This window comes from Schistocerca serialis, chromosome 6 (genome assembly GCF_023864345.2).
Source record: "Schistocerca serialis cubense isolate TAMUIC-IGC-003099 chromosome 6, iqSchSeri2.2, whole genome shotgun sequence".
Taxonomy (NCBI): domain Eukaryota; kingdom Metazoa; phylum Arthropoda; class Insecta; order Orthoptera; family Acrididae; genus Schistocerca; species Schistocerca serialis.
Window position 1 is genome coordinate 601,528,103 of NC_064643.1, and position 19,492 is coordinate 601,547,594.

The following is a 19,492-nucleotide window of genomic DNA, read 5'->3' on the forward strand; positions in this document are numbered from 1 at the left end:
AGCTCTCAAGTACCAGTAAGCCTTGATCTTGCAGACTGAGGGGCAACCTCTGGAACAGGAGAAGCAGCCATGTCCGGCCAAAGATCAGTATCAGTGGAGACAGAGCCTGAATCCAGTTCGTCAGATATACTGGAGAGGCCTTCCGTTCAGCCCTCTGGAATGTCTTTCGCCCCCTGCCACACCTCAAGACGACCTCCCACTCTACCACGGGTGAGGGGATCAGCCTCAATGTGGGCAGTATCCCGGGCAGCCACAGCCATATTCCAATCGGGGGATGCGTGGGACGAGCTAGCCATCCCCGAAAAACCCCCATCCAGACCCCCACAGTGATGCCCATTGGCAACAGCCTCAAGCTGTGTGACCGAAGCCAACACTGCCTGAAGCTGGGAGCGAAGGGATGCCAACTCAGCCCGCATCCGAACACAGCAGTCGCAGTCCCTATCCATGCTAAGTACTGTTGTGCAAAGAACGTCTGAACTAATGTACAGAGAGCACAAACAATTCGATACAAAATTTTAACGGTTATTAAAATACAAGATTGCCTAGTAAATGCAGTAATGCTGCTACTTGCGCACTGCTGACACACTGCTCGGCGGCAGAAGGAGACTACGTGATTTTACACTATTCCGGTATTAAAACGCGCTGCTACAACTCTCAAATACTATAATACGCCCGAAATTTATTAATTAAACAATGGAAGTACCCAAAAACACGCAAAGAAATTAAGAATTAAACTATGTAACAAATAAGTGAGCTAAGCGTATACGACTTGCTGCTGGCAGCTGCTTATCCAATGCGGACACCTATGACCTGCCTCCAACAAACCTTCCTTCTACACAGCCGGATAGACAGATGTCTGCCACTGCTTACGCAGGTGGATGTCTCGTGGCCATACTTACCAGATGCATTGTGCAGTGGTCACCTTATTTAACAAAAGGGCGTGAGTGTTACACTGATTCCACTTTCAACGAGCCTACGGAAGTTTCTGAACGAATTGCCCAACTTGTTTGTACCTCTGACACTGTGGCTTCCTGAAAAACCGCTGAATGTGGCCCGGAGAGTCACATCTATAACGCATGATCTTTGCATTAATTAAAACTAATCGCTTCCCTCTCGGGCTAGTCACTGATTAAATTTCAGCCAATGTTCAAGCAGATGCTACTGATTCATCCAAGCAGATGCTACTGATTCATCCAATTTTTTCGGTGATTGTATGCGTCCTTTTATTGACATTTCAGTCGGAAGGTACTGAAAAAACACATCAAGCGAAGATTCTTCTGCCCCCTCCAGAATGTCGTTATTCGCACGATCATCCTCCTTCAATTCATGGGAATTAATATCGATTTTCCCAATACGGCGTTCTGAACTTTCTATCGATACTCCTTGTTTTTGCTTTATACTATTAAGTTGTTCAATATAATATATAGAAGTATTTTTCCTGCACTAAGGATCCAGTAACCTCTTCTGAAAATCCACGAAATACTGAGCATCCAGCAACATCTCATCTCATTGTACATTAATATGATCTATCATCGCCTGATAATTAAAAAATAAAAAACGAAATCACTTAACAGCTTAACAGCTCGTCATTTCTCCAGTTCTCTAACTTCGTCGCTACATGCAAGCTATCAAAAAACGGAAAAATTTCTTCCGCAGATTTACCCAAAAGATGGGGCTATCAGTGGGGCAGTATTAGCATCAAGGACGGGTCGAAACACGTTACAAGTCGACCGTTCACCTTTCTAACTCTTTAAGCGCTATATTTCCCTGTGCAGAGTTTCATTATCTGTTCAAAATTTAGCTACCTTATCCACCAAATGCTGAATCGCCTCCTGGGTTGCGACTTTACCCTTGACAGCCATTCGGCTTGCTAATAACATCACAAATATTCCCCCCAGTACCATTTTGCATATTTCTAAATTTCCCCCTTCACCATCTTGCAGTTTTAAAATTTCCACCATCCACCATTTTTCAATTTTCAAATTTATCGCTATCCACCATCCTGCAATTTCTATATTTATCACATTCACCAGCTTGTAATTTTTAAATTTACCGCCATTCCCCGCCATTCATTTTTAAAGTTACCTTAAATTATGAATTTCACTCCATCCAGCCTCTTTCCTGTCATGCACCTTCTTGGATTTTGGAATTTCCCTCCGGCTTCACACTTGATGATATCACACATTCAAGGACATTAATGACATCATTGCTGTTGACATGTAGGCAAGTCCCTATCCATGCCTAAGGCAACCTAACGAGCAAAATAGTCCAGAATGCCTCCTCCATCCATACTATTATCAGTTTTCTTTCTAAGTACTAAATAAAGTCAAACTACTGTAAAAATGTAATCCATAGATCTATTTTTTATTGTTTTGAATTCTTATTCTTCTGTGCCTCCTTTCACACTGGCAGGTCCGCCTCTTTTGGCTTCTAATGTTCTATTCCGCAAACGTAATGGTTGTCGCGGACCTTTTTTCATCCTTCACTAGCATATTGTACTTAGGAGGGTGCGCTTTGTCGACCAAGTACAATTAGCATCCTAGGGAACTGTCACACAAATATAGGGCCTGATTAATAATAGCCGCGAGGAGTGGCCGAGCGGTTTGGGGCGCCATGTCACGGATTGCGCGGCTCCTCCCGCCGGATGTTCGAGTCTTCCCTCGGGCATGGGTGTGTGTGTTGTCCTTAGCATAAGTTAGTTTAAGTAGTGTGGAAGTTTAGGGGCCGATGACCTCAACAGTTTGGTCCTTTGGAATTCACACACTTTTGAACATTAGTAATAATTCCCGTAATATTTGCTACCTCACAATATAAATCCAGTCCCGAATTAACGACTTTGCCTGTCTGCTCAGAAACTGGTGAGGATGAACACGGGTATTAAGATAAACCACCCCTTTCTAAGCATAACTTACTTACACAGAATAAACAGAATGCAACATTCATAAAATTCTTCTCGCGGTTTGTAAAGACAGTTGTACTAAATTCTGACTTTAAACTCAGCCTAGCTGGGTGCTAAGATCTTTTCAAAATCGCGTACAGATTAGGTCGGAGATCTCTTTCAAAATTATCTAATTGCAACCGGCGAGGTTAGGCGATGGTATCTTTGCCGGTTTCCTCGCAGCTATTGGCCAGTTATTGGGTACATGCGTTGTTTTATCGGCACCGGCGCCCTGTAACTTACATTATGCTTCCTGCAACATACGTCAACTGAAGGCAATTGTGCAGTAACCAAATATGTCACTTTCACTTAGTTTCAAGTAGAACACAAAAAACTATCGAGAAATTGGAAAAGTTTGTCAACTGATCTTGTCTTTTCGTGGTCCTTACCTACTTATTAAACAACAAAACAATTATTTATTATGATATAATGATATATGCTGAACTTGTCTCGGTTTTGAAACACACAAGTTCGTTTTTTGAATATGATGTCAAAAAATAAATAAGTAACTATCGAAACAACAACTACTATCTCTTTACAGGTTACTAAATATATAAGGAGTCTAAGAATTTAAAAAATGGAAACCCTAATAAAATTCATAGGTGTGGAAAGTTGGTAAGACATTCAGTCCGCTTCTCTTGTGATGAATTCTATTTAGCATCTGAAACAGTCCTGTCAGAGATAATAAAATTCCATAACTGAACTTGGCACGTACTTCTTGGCAAGCTTCATGACATCTTTATATTTCTCAGATTTAACTGGCAGAAGTACTTTGTTAGGCCTTCCTCAGGAAAATTCAATATAGTTGAGGGTTTCTGAACGGCGAAATCATGAAAGATAAGCTCTGATAACGATACACTTTAGCGAACTACATGCTTGTGTGCAGCGGAGTCCCCAAAGAATCTGTGCTTTGAAACAGTTAACTTCTCGTAGTCAGCACTGAATGTTAGACCGAAAAAGGTATTTCTGATGCAACAATGAGTCTAATAATGAATCTTGTGTAATATCAACCAAAATGAACTTATTGGATGTATTTCACAGGCTAGAATCTGACAACTGCTTGATTCAATGACGAAGGAAGCCCTGGAAATGTCTGGTTCGTGCCCCAGACACTCAATGTCCACAAGTCCATTCGTTACGTTATTATCAATTGGTCCCATCAACAGGTCTCATTCTTGCACCACACGATGGAGCAATTTTCAGTTGTGCAAATGTAGCAAAAATTCATTTTCTGCCAGAAGCGGACATATTTGGTTATTGCACCACTGCCTTCAGTTTCTATTAAGACATGGAAAATTCCCCTTGTGCCGACTGTGGTTGCCCTCTCTGCTGTGAATGTAACTTTACATCACGACGTGCCCTACACAGCACGATCTACGGGTAAGTTAATTTAAGACCGCCGCTACAAACGTTGACATAATCGTTCCGTCACAAGGTGTCTGGATACTTTTGATATGAGATAATACGTTCACTGGACAGCAGTGTGTGATGGGGCTACTTATCGTAGAACATGAAAATCCCAATTTAACGCTGTCGAACTCTTTCCGTTCGAACAGGCCTCGAAAGGGCCATCGGCACCGACCGAATGGCGTGCCATCCACAGACCACAGGCATCACTGGATGCAGATATGGAAGGGCATGTGATCGGCACACCGCTCTTGCGGCCGTTGTTAGCTTTCGTGACTTTTCAGTCACATAGCTCCTCAATTGGGCTCACAGGTGCTAAGTGCAACCCTCTTGCAAACAGCGCTTCGCAGATCCGGACGGTCGCCCACCCAAGTCTAGTCAAGCCCGACAGGATCCGATGGTACCATTGCTTAACGCTCTGAGCTACTAAAACGCTGGCGATTTGCCTTATGGTAGAAACCGTAGGTTGTGAAACACCGCTAGGAGATACGTCGGCACTTTGCAGCCGTGTTGTACGGTGAGAGGCCGGAAGAGACGGGACACGGCCCGTGGCCAGCTGCGCTCGCGCCAGCCTCACCATTCCCTGTACCCGGCTGCTGCCCCTGCGAGCAGACAACCCGCGCGCCGCGCTGTACCGTGCCGCCGGCGCAGCCCGCAGACGCAATATCCGGGCAGCTGTGCCCCGGCTCCCCCCAAGATGCCGCCGCCTGTGGCTCGCGTCAGAGGCGCCTGCCCCGGCTGGTCCCTCTCTCCGTGTCCCCACATTCCGCGGCGCCGTGCTGCGCCCATTTGAATGCAAAAGAGCCGCGACCCCAGCAGGCGCCAGACGCAAGGCTGCGGCCATGAATTGCAAATGGCGGCAGCACCGTCCACGTCTGCGTGCCGCCCACTCCGTCCCTGACCCTCCCCTCGGGCAGTCCAGCGTGTTGCCAGTTTACCTTTTCTCGGTTGACACTGTTTTTATCTGTACACTGCGACTGAACCCTACAAATGTTGAGTTTCGGCAGCTCATACAGTCTTTTTTTTTTCCTTTATTGATTTTCGATTCCCCCCCCGAAAGGGGGCGGGCTGGCAGCAGCTTAGTACACCGCTCTTCAGCCTACAGAATTTTTAAAACAGAAGAAGAAGATAATAAACATTAAAAGCAGGAGATAAAACGATGACTTAAACTGTGAAACGGCGGAAAATTGGGGAAAGTGAAAACATAAAACAAAGGGTTGGTGATGCTAATAAAATACACAGGAAGCAGACAGGTACAATAGTAGATAGACAATTTAAAAACACGGTCACAGTCTGTTTTTTGTTCGCAAGAGATATAAAAATCACACTCAGCGACAGTACAATTTTCGTTCGCAACACTTCAGAAAAGACACACAACACTTAAGTCACTGGAAACACTACACTAAAAAGTCGGCACGAAGATGACGCACCACAGCCAAGGGCAGATGGAGGTGGGGGGGGGGGGGGGGGGACCTGGACAGATGAGGGAAAAAAGGGGGGAGGAGAGGAAAAAGGAAGTGGGGGGGGCCGACGGAGGGAGAGGACTCATAAGTGGGGGGCAGGGCAGACGTGAGAGGGAATGGGAAAGGCAGAGGAGGGGAATTCAAAAGGACTCAGGGGAAAGAAGGGTGGCAGAGAGAGGGTAGCTGGGGAAAAACCAGAATGGAAGAGGGGGAGGAGAGGGAACCCAGGAAAAGGACAGAGGAAGAGAGGGTGAGGTGAGGATCAGAGTTGATAGGAGGGATAAATGGAGGGAGAGAAGGCATCATCTGGGAGGGGGAATCCATGGAAGCCACCTTGGGAAAGGAGATAAAGAGTGTTGAGATGGAGGAAAAGGGGAGGGGCAGACACAACGGTGAAGGTGAGGTAGATGGTGGGGGATGGAGAGGAGAGGAGCAACCAGGGTATGAGGGGGATCAAGGCCACAGGAGGTGTAGAGTATGCAGATATGTTCGAGGAATAGGAGCAGATGGGGGAAGGTATCAGGTCATAGAGGACCCGCATGGGGGATGGGAGGCATATACGGAAGGTGAGGCGCTCGAGGATCTGGAGGGACTTACAGAATTTGGGGGGAGGGGGGGGGGTGGATATCCTGGCAGGACTGGTATAACACAGGACTCATACAGTCTTGTATGGCATTACGTGTAAAATATAGGTTATGTAAATTCAAGATGGAGGGACAAGAAGGAAAGGAAAAGAAAGGGAAGGAGCTAATGATATCAGCTGCATCGGGACTTTATGCGGAATCACTGGCGACAACTGAAAATTTGGGCCAGACTGGTAGTCAAACTTTTTCTGCTTATTAGGCAGACAGTGTTTGTCGCACATGCTCGGACTATTTCGGCCCATTCCACAGCCTAAATTACTACCTAGAGCCACCTATACGCTGTCTCCGTCAGTGTCCTCCACACTCGCTGATTTTACGAGGGCTATTCAGAAACTACCATCCGTGACAGCGGGAATGTCTCTCCAAGTCTGGTTTTTTCGATTTTTGATTTTGAAATGTGCGCTGCAATCGAAAATCCCGCCAGTTGTGAGGTTCGGTCTGTGATACGGATTTTGTTGGCAAAAAACCTACAACCTATAGAAATTTATCGTAAAGTGTGAGAAGGCTATGGAAACAACGTAATGAGTGAGTGTTCCGTTCGGAAATGGTGCATTCGGTTTAAAAATGGCTGAACCAAAGTTCATAATGAAGAGAAGAGTGGACGCCCGAGCATTGTGACTGACGATCTTCTCGCTGAAGTTGATGAAACGATTCGTGAAAACCATCGCTTCACAATAACGGAGCTTTTGCTTTCTTTTCCACAAGTTTCACAGACTCTGTTGTTTGAAATTGTCACTCATAAGCTAGGCTACCTCAAATGTTGTGCGCTATGGGTGCCCAAGATGCTTACAGAGCACCATAAAGAACAGCCAAGGGGGCAACGTTGAAATTTCTGGAGGCCTACCACAAACGTGGTAATTCATTATTGGATCGAATCGTTACCAGTGACGAGACTTGGGTGAAACACGTCAATTGCCAGACAAAATTACAGTCCATGGAGTGGGGGCACACAAGGTCCCCCCAAAAACCAAGAAAATGTTTGTAAACCTTGCCAGCAAGGAAGTTGATGGCGACAGTGTTTTTGGATAGGCAAGGCGTGCTTCGTATTGTTTTTCTCCAGCGTGGAGAAACCATAAATTCTGCCCAGTACTGTCAAACTTTGCACAGCCTTAGAAGCGCAGTTCAAAACAAATGGTTCAAATGGCTCTGAGCACAATGGGACTTAAATTCTGAGGTCATCAGTTCCCTAGAACTTAGAACTATCTAAACCTAACTAACCTAGGGACATCACACACATCCATGCCCGAGGCAGGATTCGAACCTGCAACCGTAGCGGTCGCGCGGTTCCAGACTTTAGCGCCTAGAACCGCTCGGCCACAAAGGCCGGCAGTTCAAAACAAACGCCGAGAAAAGCTGACGTCCAAACTATTGTTTTTGCACGACAATGACTGACATCACACGGCAAACGCACTAAAGAACTCCTTCATTCATTCAAATGGGAAATTTTCCTTCATCTACCCTACAGCCCCGATCTTGCACCAAATGACTTCCACTTGTTTCCCAAGATGAAGAACTGGTTTGCAACGAAGCGCTTTGATGACGACGCGAAACTCCAGGCGGGCGTGACTCACTGGCTGAAATCTCACGCGGCGGAATTTTACGACGAAGATCTTTCAAAGCTTGTCCACCATTATGATAAGTGCCTCAAGGTGTTTGGTGACTATGTGGAAAAGCAGTATGTCAGTCGCTCTTCCAGACGTATATAATAAAATATATTTCTTGAACTTAGTTTTTTTATGTCAAAACGTTCCCTACTTTCTGAATAGCCCTGGTAGATTCCCACTGGAGGTCGAAAATAAATTTGCATCTGCAGCGAAGGTTGTGGGTTCATTGCCCATCAAGGCGAATCAGTTATATGACTGTGTAGTGTCTGTTCTTTCGGACATATCAGAAAGAACATACACCACGCATTTATATAACTTAAATACAGGGTTATTCACAAGCACATCTGGAGTTTCAGAAGACTACAACGCCAAAACAAACAGATGTACAGAAAAATGACACCTGGCAGTGGACCGAACGTCTCCCATAGTATAGTTGCAGAGCACTTCTCAAATAGCTTTTAACTTTCGAAATACTAAGGGGTGGGGGAGAGGCGTGCTTTATGCCTACGTTTTTAAAATATTGTAATCTAGTCACGTGCTTTAACCTTAAAATTTTGAAAAATATTTATTGTTTCTTTGATTTCTTATACTAGATTTCGTAAATGTTTGGAATTTTTCAGTAAAACGTAACCTAAAGGTTTAAGCCTTAGTAGTGAATGTGACTTTTTGCAACCAATGTCATATTTATATTTTCAAGTTAACGATCCTTCTTACACATCTATACGTCTTTAAAAAGTACGTTGTGAATGAAGTCAACGACACATTTTTAGAAAGTATGCTGTGAATCAAGTCAACGACAATTAACCAACCCTGTATTTTTAATTTTTTATTTTTTATTTTTTTGCTTTGATCATAAAGTACCACTCCCTTCTGTCTACACATTACAGTAAATGTGTTTGTATTGCTAAGGTTGTGCCACAAGATGTTTTCAGTTTCTGGACTCATGTTATTCATCAGCACCTCAGCACCTGTTTAAAATGGGTGTTGTTAATAAAAGTTAACAACACTTAACGAATTTTCTTTTCCTTGTGGTACGCATAAAGTACTCCCCCTTTGGTAGTATGCATTATGGAAAATGTAATGCTATTGCTGAAGTTAATGGAGAGCTGCATGCAGTTTGTGCTTGAATTCGCTAAACGTGAGTTAATTGTGACAGTTCATCGGTTTCATATCAAATGTCACGAAATATCTCTTACAGAAAAAACAATCCACTGGTGATGCAATACATTCAGTGAGACTTGCTGCCCCTGTGGTATAAAGAAACAGCCTGGCTGGAAACGTCAGTAGATTAGGTGGAGAGTTAGTTCAAATCTAGATGTCGTTCAAGGAGCTCAAAAGGTATTACTTCTACTAGATATACTGTCGCAGAAGTATCTCAGTAGCACTGTCATTGTGGTGTACTGGTTATCATACCAGACTCTTGCATGGAGGGTCGTGAGTTCAAAACTCCCTTGAATTTCAAAATTTTAATTTCTAGAAGTATCCACAAATATCGAGAATCATTGAAGTGGAATGGTCTATAACTGTATATATACAATATGTGTTCTGGCTGCAAGCAGTTTGCTCCGTGCTCTTGTATCTGAAAGTGCTGAATAAACCTTCGTTAAGTGAAGTTAGTGTTCATCATTCATCTAATTACGCCTTCTTCTACGTGACAATATGATTTAACAGAGTCAGTCAGTAGTTTAAAACCCTGAGGTGGAGCCGCCCAAAAAGATACATTAAAATACATTTTTCAATGCTGTATCATAGAATTTAAATAGTCAGGAAGTATTTAGAATATTTCTCTTGCGAACTTCAATAATGGCAATTAAAATTTTAAAACTGTTGATATTGACAGATGTCAATGATTCAAATGGCTCTAAGCACTATGGGACTTAACATCTGAGGTCATCAGTACCCTAGACTTAGAACTACTTAAACCTAACTAATCTAAGAATATCACACACATCAATGCCCGAGGCAGGATTGGAACCTGCGACCGTAGCAGCAGCGCGGTTCCGGACTGAAGCGCCTAGAACCGCTCGGTCACAGCGGCAGGCCAGATGTGTTTCAAATCGCTAGCAGGTATTTAATTTCAAATTTCAATTTTCCACCAGCAGCACAACACTTGCTGAATTACTGAACTATGTGGAACGAAATCGTCATAACTTCTGAACGGTTTGTCTTAGGACTTCAAACTACACGGTTGGCCGCGAGGCATGATAGGAATTAGTATGCGTAATATGATTTGATTTAGCGACGAAACCCACTTTCATTTGGATGGGTTCGTCAATAAGCAAAATTGACTCATTTGGGGGATCGAGAATCCACATTCCGCGATCTAGAAGTCTCTTCGCCCTCAATGGGTGACTGTGTGATATGCAGCGTCCAGTCACGGAATAATCAGCGACTACCGAACGCTACGTGAAGGTTTTGGATCGTGATGACTGGGTGTTGTGTGATGTCCTTAGGTTAGTTAGGTTTAAGTAGTTCTAAGTTCTAGGGGACTGAATGACCATAGCTGTTAAGTCCCATAGTGCTCAGAGCCATTTGAACCATTTTTTTAAATGTTTTGGAAGATGATTTCATCCCCTTTATCCAAAGTGACCCTCATTTCGACAGGCTGAGCTTCATGCAAGACGAGCTCGACCCTATCGAAGCAGGAGAGTGTTCGATGTCCTGAAGGAGCACTTTGGAGACCGCATTCTGGCTCTGGGGTACTCAGATGCCACTGGCATGGGCCTCGATTGACCGCCATATTCTTCGGAGCTGAATATAGGCGACACTTTTTTGTGGGTCTATACTGAAGACAAGATGTACAGCAATAACTTTGTAAGGTTAGGGGGTTTGTTTTTGCTTATTCGAGCATTTGAGAACACTGTGTGTGAATGATAAGTTTAATGTCGCACTATTTCTCACAAAATTACAGCTTTCACACAGTTTTCAACTCGCCAACATAAAAGCAGCGCAATGGATAATGCATCGTTCCAACATCAAACAGCGAAATAAGTTTCTACACAACAATATTAAATATTAACTCTCTGAAAGCACATTAAACCTTAACACAATATTATGAATGTTTAATTGGAAGTTTCTTTACAAAATTGGTCTTATACATACATTATGATGTTGGTCAGTACTACGAAAATCGTCCGATTCCCGTTCAAAGTTCGGTACTATTTAGGATGATAAGTCTACGGTGGATGGTTAGTCAATTGACAAATTTGAGCTCAAGATTACCCAAGGTCGCTCGAGTTTACAGTGGACGCAAACTGATGAACCAACAAAGTTCACGCCTCTGCATGCGGTATTTACCTTAAGCTTCGATGTGCTGCTGTCTGCAAGGCCGCTCTCTCCCACTGAAATTCCTACAAAACTAATCTGCCCTTTGCCGAATTTTCTAGCAGAAACTTTCATTATGTTTCTTTTTATGCGAGAAGACATCTACTCAGCCCTAGTCTTATTATGTAGCGATATACACGAGCATGGTTGGAACAGCGTGCATATTATAGTGCCCTCTCAGTTCTCACAAGAACAATTAACTAATTTGGCTGGTTCGTTTCTCCACAGTTGCAGCTAAATGTTGCTACAGCTAATTCTGTAGCTGGAGTGCAGCCGCTGTGAACGCAGTGTCCACACCAATTTCTTCTCTGCGCCGTACGGAGCGTTAAGTGCTCCGTTCTGCACTTGACGCCAGTTCAGAGAAGAGTCCTCTCGAAAAATTTCTTTCTTCTCCTACTCGTGGCAGAACTGCCTCCCTCCACTTGGGTTCCTTTTTCACGTCACGGTTTTTTTCGACCAATAGGAGCGTTCCTCTTATTTTGTAGAAACTCTCTCTAACAATCGCAACGTCCCTTCTATCAAACTGTGTCGAAACTTCAGTATTTTTCTCCTTCCTAGTGCATTTCCGCCAATCTATTTACGTTAGGTGTCATCTTCAACTTCTCATTGCGATTTGTAAAGATCTCATGTAAGGTGCGAATCTGACCACTTATTCTGCCTCCTTACAGCCTCAAAACCACTGCTGAGCAGAAAACAGCCAATTCAGGAGATCATCGACAGCATCGATATCCCGACACTTGAGCGGGTCATGCAGAATTCACAATTCGTCTGCGCCTCATCATCGCCAGTGATGGCAGGCGTATCGAACATGTCATAACGTAAGTCCAATTATCTGTAGCGACGTTTACATGTTCAATAAAGAGTGTGCACGGTTTTTTTCATATAGTTCACTAATTGTCACCCTATATTTGAGCCCCAGACATATGATAAACGCATTCTCAGATTTATTACTGATTCGCACATCTTCTACATCTACATCGATACGCTGCAAATCACACTTACGTGCCTGGCAAACAGTTCATCAAACCACCTTCACAATAATTCTTTATTATTCTAATCTCGATCAGCGCGCCAAAAAACCAAACAACTATATCTTTCCGTACAAGTTTTAACATCCCTTATTTTATTATGATGGTCGTTTCTTCTTAAGTATGTCGGAGTCAACAAAATATTTTCGCATTTGGAGGACCAAGTTCGAGATTGAAATTTGGTGAGAAGATTCCGCCGCAACAAGAAACGTCTTCGTTTTAATGGAGGCCACCCCAAATCTGTATCACATCAGTGACACTCTCTCCCCTATTTCGCGATAATACAAAACATGCTGCTCTTTTATGAACTTTCTTGATGTGCTCCATTTAATCCTAGCTGGTAAAGATCCCAGGCGGCGCAACGGTACTCCAAAAGAGGAGGGACAAGAGTGTTGTAGACAGTCTCTTTAGTAGATCTGTTACATTTTCAAAGTGTTCTGCCAATAAAATGCAGTCTTTGGTTTGCTTTCCCCACACAATTTTCTGTGTGTTCTTCCCAATTTAAATTGTTCTTAGTTGTAATTCCGAGGTATTGAATATGTGGCGTGTAGATGTGACTGATTTATCATGTAGCCGAAGTTTAACGGATTCTTTTTAGCTCTCATGCGGATGATCTCACACTTTTCATTATTCGGGGTCAATTGCCAATTTTCGCACCATTCAGATTTCTTTTATATACCGTTTTACAATTTGCTTTGATCTTCTGATGACTTTGTGTATTGAAACGGGGACCTAGAAACGACGGAGAGGCTTCGTCCCTGCCGTAGCCCTCAGTGGTTCACAGCCTCACAACAGGCTACAGCAGTCCATTCACTCCACCGCCGCCCCACGCCGAACCCACGGTTGTCCAGTGGACCCCCCGGGAACGTCTCATACCAGACTAGTGTATCCCCAAACTGTGGCGTGGTTGAGTAATTATGGTATACGCGTAAATGGAGACAGTGTTTGTATAGCAATCGCTGACATGGTGTAACTGAGGCAGAGTAAGGGGAACAAGTCAGCATTCGCCGAGGCAAATGGAAAACAGCCTTAAAAACCATTCACAGGCTGGCCGGCACACCGAACCTCGACACTAATCCGTTGGGCGGGTTCTTGCCGGGGACCGGCACGCCTTCCCGCTCGGGAAACAGCGCATTAGACCGTGCGGCGAGCCGGGCGGGCTTCTGATGACTTTACTAGGTGATAAATGACAACATCATCTGCAAACAACCTAAGACCGCTGCTCAGAATGTCTCCTAATTCTTTTACATACAGGGTGGCGCACAAAATGTGTTACCATTTTGTTTTTGAATATAAACTTTATTGTCAATATAATCTGAAAGGAACATATACTACAATGAAGAGCCGTCCATGGAGATTTGTTCTAACTCAGCACATGCTCAATATGTCCACCATTTCGTTTCCTAACTTCCTTCAAACGAACACTGAAGTTAGGATTACCCTACAGCACATGTCTTCCGTAATTTCACTGCAAGCTTGAAGAATAATTCTCCTGGGCTCCGTTAAATCACGTGGACGTTTCGGGAAAATTTTGTCCTTTAGGTACCCGAAAAGAAAAGAGTCATGGATTGAGTTCTGGACTATTGGGGGGCCAATTTTGTCCGTCATTGAAGCGACCTGGAAACCTGAGTGAAATGATCAGCATGTCGAAATGCTCGTGTAAAATCTCCAACACAGTGTTTGCAGTATGTGGCCTTGCTCCATCTTGCATGAACCACTGCGTGTTGAAGGGAAAGGAGAGAATGAAGCTATTGCGAAGCATGCTCAAATAACGCTCGCTGTTCACAGTTTCTTCAAAGAAAAAGGGTCCAATAAGTCCGTGACTGGAAACTGCTGCCCACGCTGTAATCCTCGGAGCAAAATGTTGTCGTTCATGAAGCACTTGTGGGTTTTCAGTGGCCCAAAAGCGTATATTTTGTTTGTTAACCACACCGTCTGAATGAAAATGCGCCTCGTCTGAAAACCAAACGTTGCTGAGAGTTTCTTCCCTATCCTCCGCCCACTGAGCAAACAGTAGTCTCTGTTGCTTGTGTTCTCCAGTGAGCTTCTGTGCACAGTCATCTTGTATGGGTAGATATGGAGGTCACTTTTAAGAATGCGTTGAACGGAGCGTCTGGATATTCCCAGTTGCACTGATGCCTTTCTACACGATTTCCCGGGACTTCTCTGTACAGCAACTCGTACCGCTTCAATATTCTCCGGCGAACAAACAGGCTTAGGCCGAGGTCGCTTCGCTTCCAATACTGTTCCTTCCTGTACAAATTTATCGTACAACCTGTGGATGGTCTTCTTGCAAGGGACCCATCGTATGTTAAACTGTTGTCGAAAACGCCTCTGAGTCACAACAAGGCTTTTCGTTTCATGAAAAAGTAACACAATTGCCGATCGTTGCTGTGTCGTCTGTCTTCCATTGTCAGCCATTGCTGCTTACTAGTCTCCTAGCGGCAGTATCGTGAATTACACGTCATTTCGTAACTCATTTGTTTTTCCAAGCTCTGCTGGTACTTCTGTAGAGATCCCAGCGGGATATCTAATGTGCGTCGTAAATTGTGAAAGAAACAATTGGTAACACATTTCGTGCGCCAACCTGTAGATAAGCAACGGCAGATGGCCTATAACACTACCTAGGAGAACGCCAGAAATCACTTTTGCTTTACTCGATGACTTGCTGTCAGTTACTATGAACCGTGACCTCTCTGATAGGAAATCACGAATCCTGTCACATAACAGACGACATTCCATAAGCACGCAATTTCACTCCAAGCCGCTTGTGCGATACAGCGCAAAAGCCTTTTGGAAATCAAGAAATGCGGATTCAGTTTGAAATCCCTTGTACACTTCCTGTGTGTAAGGGCTAGTTGTGTTTCACAAGAACGATGTGTTGCAAATCCATGTCGACTGTGTGTCGACACATAGTTCTCTTGCCAAAATAATAAATATGGTATTGCAGCAACAAAAGGGCATTTGCAAATTACGAACTGAATACTTATATATTTGCTGCGAAAAATTGCCACACAAACAAACTCCAGGTAGTCCATAAAGGTTGCACCTTGAAATGCTGGTTAGCTCCGCATCACGAAGGCCTCGTGCACTTCCGCCATGGCCTCTGTCCAGCACAGCTCTTATGGGCTTCTAGAAGGCTCAGCTAGCTGAGTTTAAGCGAGGCGCGCCAACCTGCACATCAGTTTCACATTCTGCTGCTTTCAAAAAATGAGAATCCTCTTAGTGACGTAAAACTTCACTTTCCAGTCCTCCTTGTATCTCCCAATTTGCTTGGATGTGCCATTAATCGACGTTCAGTATTTACATTTTAATAGTGTTAAAGCATTTTTTGTTTTGTTTTTTGCACTGGCTGTTCTAGCCATTATAGTTAGGGTATGCTAACTTTCTAAATTTATCGTTAGATTACACTGGAAAAAGCAAACATGCCAACACATAGCTAGAGTTCCGTGAATGGTTACATGAAGCAAGGATGCCAAACTTGTGTTATTACTGTAGCCGCTAACAACGTTGTAAGATTACTAACTCATTTTTGGTATTCAATGAAAGTGATGTGAGCTCTTTTTTTTATTCGCTGTATCGTACTTCTTATGTGTACATCGGGCATTTTTGAAACAGGAGTCCTCGGTAGTCGATCTGTTACGCCACAGAGTACAAGCAACGTGATCTTTTGTTGTTAGAATCATTGTCGTTGCCAGTAGCATTCTGTGAGGAGCAAGTAAGAGACTTGGGTGTTGATTACGCTGATGAGTAGTCTGGAAATAAATGGCAGAACACAGAGAAGCAAATGCAGAGGATGCTGCTTTTTAGAAATGTAATTTAGTAAAGATTTATTTGAGAACTGTGAAGATTTTCAGGTAATGTTGTTGCAGCATTGCTTGTTCGCATGTAGTTTATCAAGAGTCTGAAATAGACAAATCCTTAGCAATTTTCTCTTTTTTGGTTTGGGTCAGTTTGATTGCCAATACACCATTAAGTAAAATTATCTGTTCACCTAAGTACTGGGACAATGGCGGCGTCACACCACTCTGCATTATTGCCAAATTTATTCAAGATGGCGAATCCAAGATAGCGTCCATAGATGTGTCAACAGCCCAGTGTAATAATGGCGGGAAGTTCGTATTTCAGCGGGGAAACAGGTCAGCTGGGATAGCTCCACTAACCTAACTCCATTGCCCCCTTCCCTTCCCCTCCGCCCCCTTCCCTTCCAGCAGCTCGAAACTGGCAGGAGAGGGACTCAGTCTGTGACGAGCAGGTGGATAAGATGGACATAACTCTTTATTTTGTATGCGTTTCGGTATATTGTTTATTTAACCACTTTGTGTTGTAATAGACAGTAGCTCCATACAGTGTGTTCATCTTGAGGTCCAGAGAGCAACTGGCCAAGTCTACAACACCACTGCCAGGGGGTGCTGTTGACCCTCACACCCTCCCTTCCCTCTCCCTTCCCCCCCCCCCCCCCTCCCACAACGTAATCCAAGATGGTGGCCTGGGCAAAAATGGCAGGAAATTCGCTCAGTCTGCACTGAGGTCCCAAAGAGGATGGACATAGCTTTTGCTGTGTGTACTACGTGTTCAGTGGATGAGATGTCTGTGCTGGAGGAGGAGGAGTTTAATGGGTGTATTAGCTGTAATCATGCAGTTGAGCATTACGTCCATAGCCTCCTGCATGGTGTTTGGAAACCAACGATATTTGGTGAATTTATGAGGAAGATGAAGACACTTCATCAAATAACGAAGACACTGCAGGCTGGGGCTACGTTACATGGCACAACTCATGCGTATAAAGGTGTCTGATGTAACTATAGATCATCTGTTAAAAGACCAGTCAGTCTTCCGAAGTGCAAGAGGTAAGACATTCACCCACTCTGTCGCAAACATCCATGTGTACCATTGAAAAAATGCTGGTGATTAACAAGGATGAATTTAATAAGTGTACTACATGCCCACACACAGCTGAGGACTTTAAGCATAGCCTCCTACACAATTAGTGGGAAGAACAGGTAGTGGATGAGCGTGTGGTGAATATTTTTCGACAAATTGTGGCAATGCAGCGGGATGGCGTGGAGACGAATTTCATAACTCATGCAGATAGATGCTTGTGATGGAAATTGCCTAACATCCCACATCAACTTCGGCCTGTTCCACAATGAACCATAGATATTCACCTTCAGTCTTGGAGACCAATGAGCCTTGTTCAAAAACTGCCAACAGAGGGCGCTGTCAACCCTCCTCCCATCCCCTTCTCGTGACGTAATACAAGATCACGGTTCTGAAAAAAGGGAAAGAATCAGTAGGAATACTCAATCCTGTCATGTGACAGGCTTCAGCCAATAGGATGGCAGTATCTGGTGATGTCATCAGAGGGGATACAGGGCGAGCTCAGCATCTATGTGGCCACACTCTCACTCAGTGACCCAGGAGCAACAGCAGGAGAAAAAGAAGCATGAAGCATAAGCAGCAGCAGTGGGATCCAGCACAGCCCTGAAGAACAGGAAGAAATGGAAAAGTAAGTAATCCATGTCACACCTTTTTCTGTAGTTAGCATTATTATTATTGGTTGTTCTCGTGTCTTGGTCTGTATGTAGCTTCCTCCTCTTAGTTTTCGACATGTTGAGGCCTATAGGGGTGAGCATCTGGACCTGCAGCAACCTCAGTCAGCATTTTGTCAAGATCTGCACCGACCTCTGGACCTCCAACAGCAACCTTCAGCATGTCCAAACCTGTAGCGACCATATGGAATCCTGTAGCGCACATAGCCCACTTGCTGGAGCAGGACAATAAGCTTCTTTTGTGATATATATATATATATATATATATATATATATATATATATATATATATAGTCCATGAAAAGTAACGTCATTATTCATTCTGGCAATGACCAGTGAAGAGGTGTTGGAGAAAATTGTCTGCTGCTGCGTGATTATAGATGCATCATCGAAAATAATGATATTAAGTGTATTACTGGGACTAGAATGAGAGAGGTCTGAAATGTCATACATCATTTGCAGTATTTCAAATAATTCATCAGACTCTTTTTTTATCTTCTTTGCGCCTGTACAATAATTCCCAAATAAATCTTTTTGATATGCATCATTCCAGTTCCCAGAACTCCTGAAGATACACGTTGATTGTGGATATTGTATCACAGACACAGTCCCTTTAACTCTTTAGAGATGTCACTAAACCCACTCAAAGATGTATACAATCATGCATGAGCAGCGCCTATTAGACAGAGGGGGTCCAACAGCCCATCAGTTCCAGCCATTCTACCAGAAAGGAGGTGCACGGCTCGTATTGTCTGTAGTTCAACCACGCCTAGACGGTCAATACCGCAGTTCGATCGATTCCGCATTCTTACTTTGTGCCAGGAAGGGCTCTCAACAAGGGAAGCGTTCAGGCATCTCGGAGTGAACCAAAGCACTGTTGTTCGGACATGGAGGAGATACAGAGAGACAGAAACTGTCGATGACATGCCTCACTCAGGCCGCCCAAGGGCTACTGCTGCAGTGGATGACCGCTACCTACGCACTATGGCTCGGAGGAACCCTTTTCGTGCAGCCACAGGACTTCGTGTTACGACTCAAGTTGTGCGCGATAGGCTGCATGATGCGCAACTTCACTCTCGACGTCCATGGCGAGTTCCATATTTGCAACCATGACACCATGCAGCGCGGTAAAGATGGGCTCAACAACATGCCGAATGAACCACTCAGGATTGGCATCACGTTCTCTTCGTCGATGATTGTCGCTTATGTCTTCAACCAGACAATCGTTGGAGACGTTTTTGGAGGCAACCCAGTCAGGATAAACGCCTTAGACACGCTGACCAGCGAGTGTAGCAAGGTGGAGGTTCCCTTCTGTTTTGGGGTGGCATTATGTGGGGCCGACGTACGCGGCTGGTGGTCATGGAAGGCGCCGTAACGGCTGTACGATACGTGAATGTCATCCTCCGACCGATAGTGCAACCATATTGGCAGCATATTGGCGAGACATTCGTCTTCATAGACTACAATTCGCGGCCCCATCGTGCACATCTTGTAAATGACTTCCTTCAGGATGACGACATCGCGCTACTAGA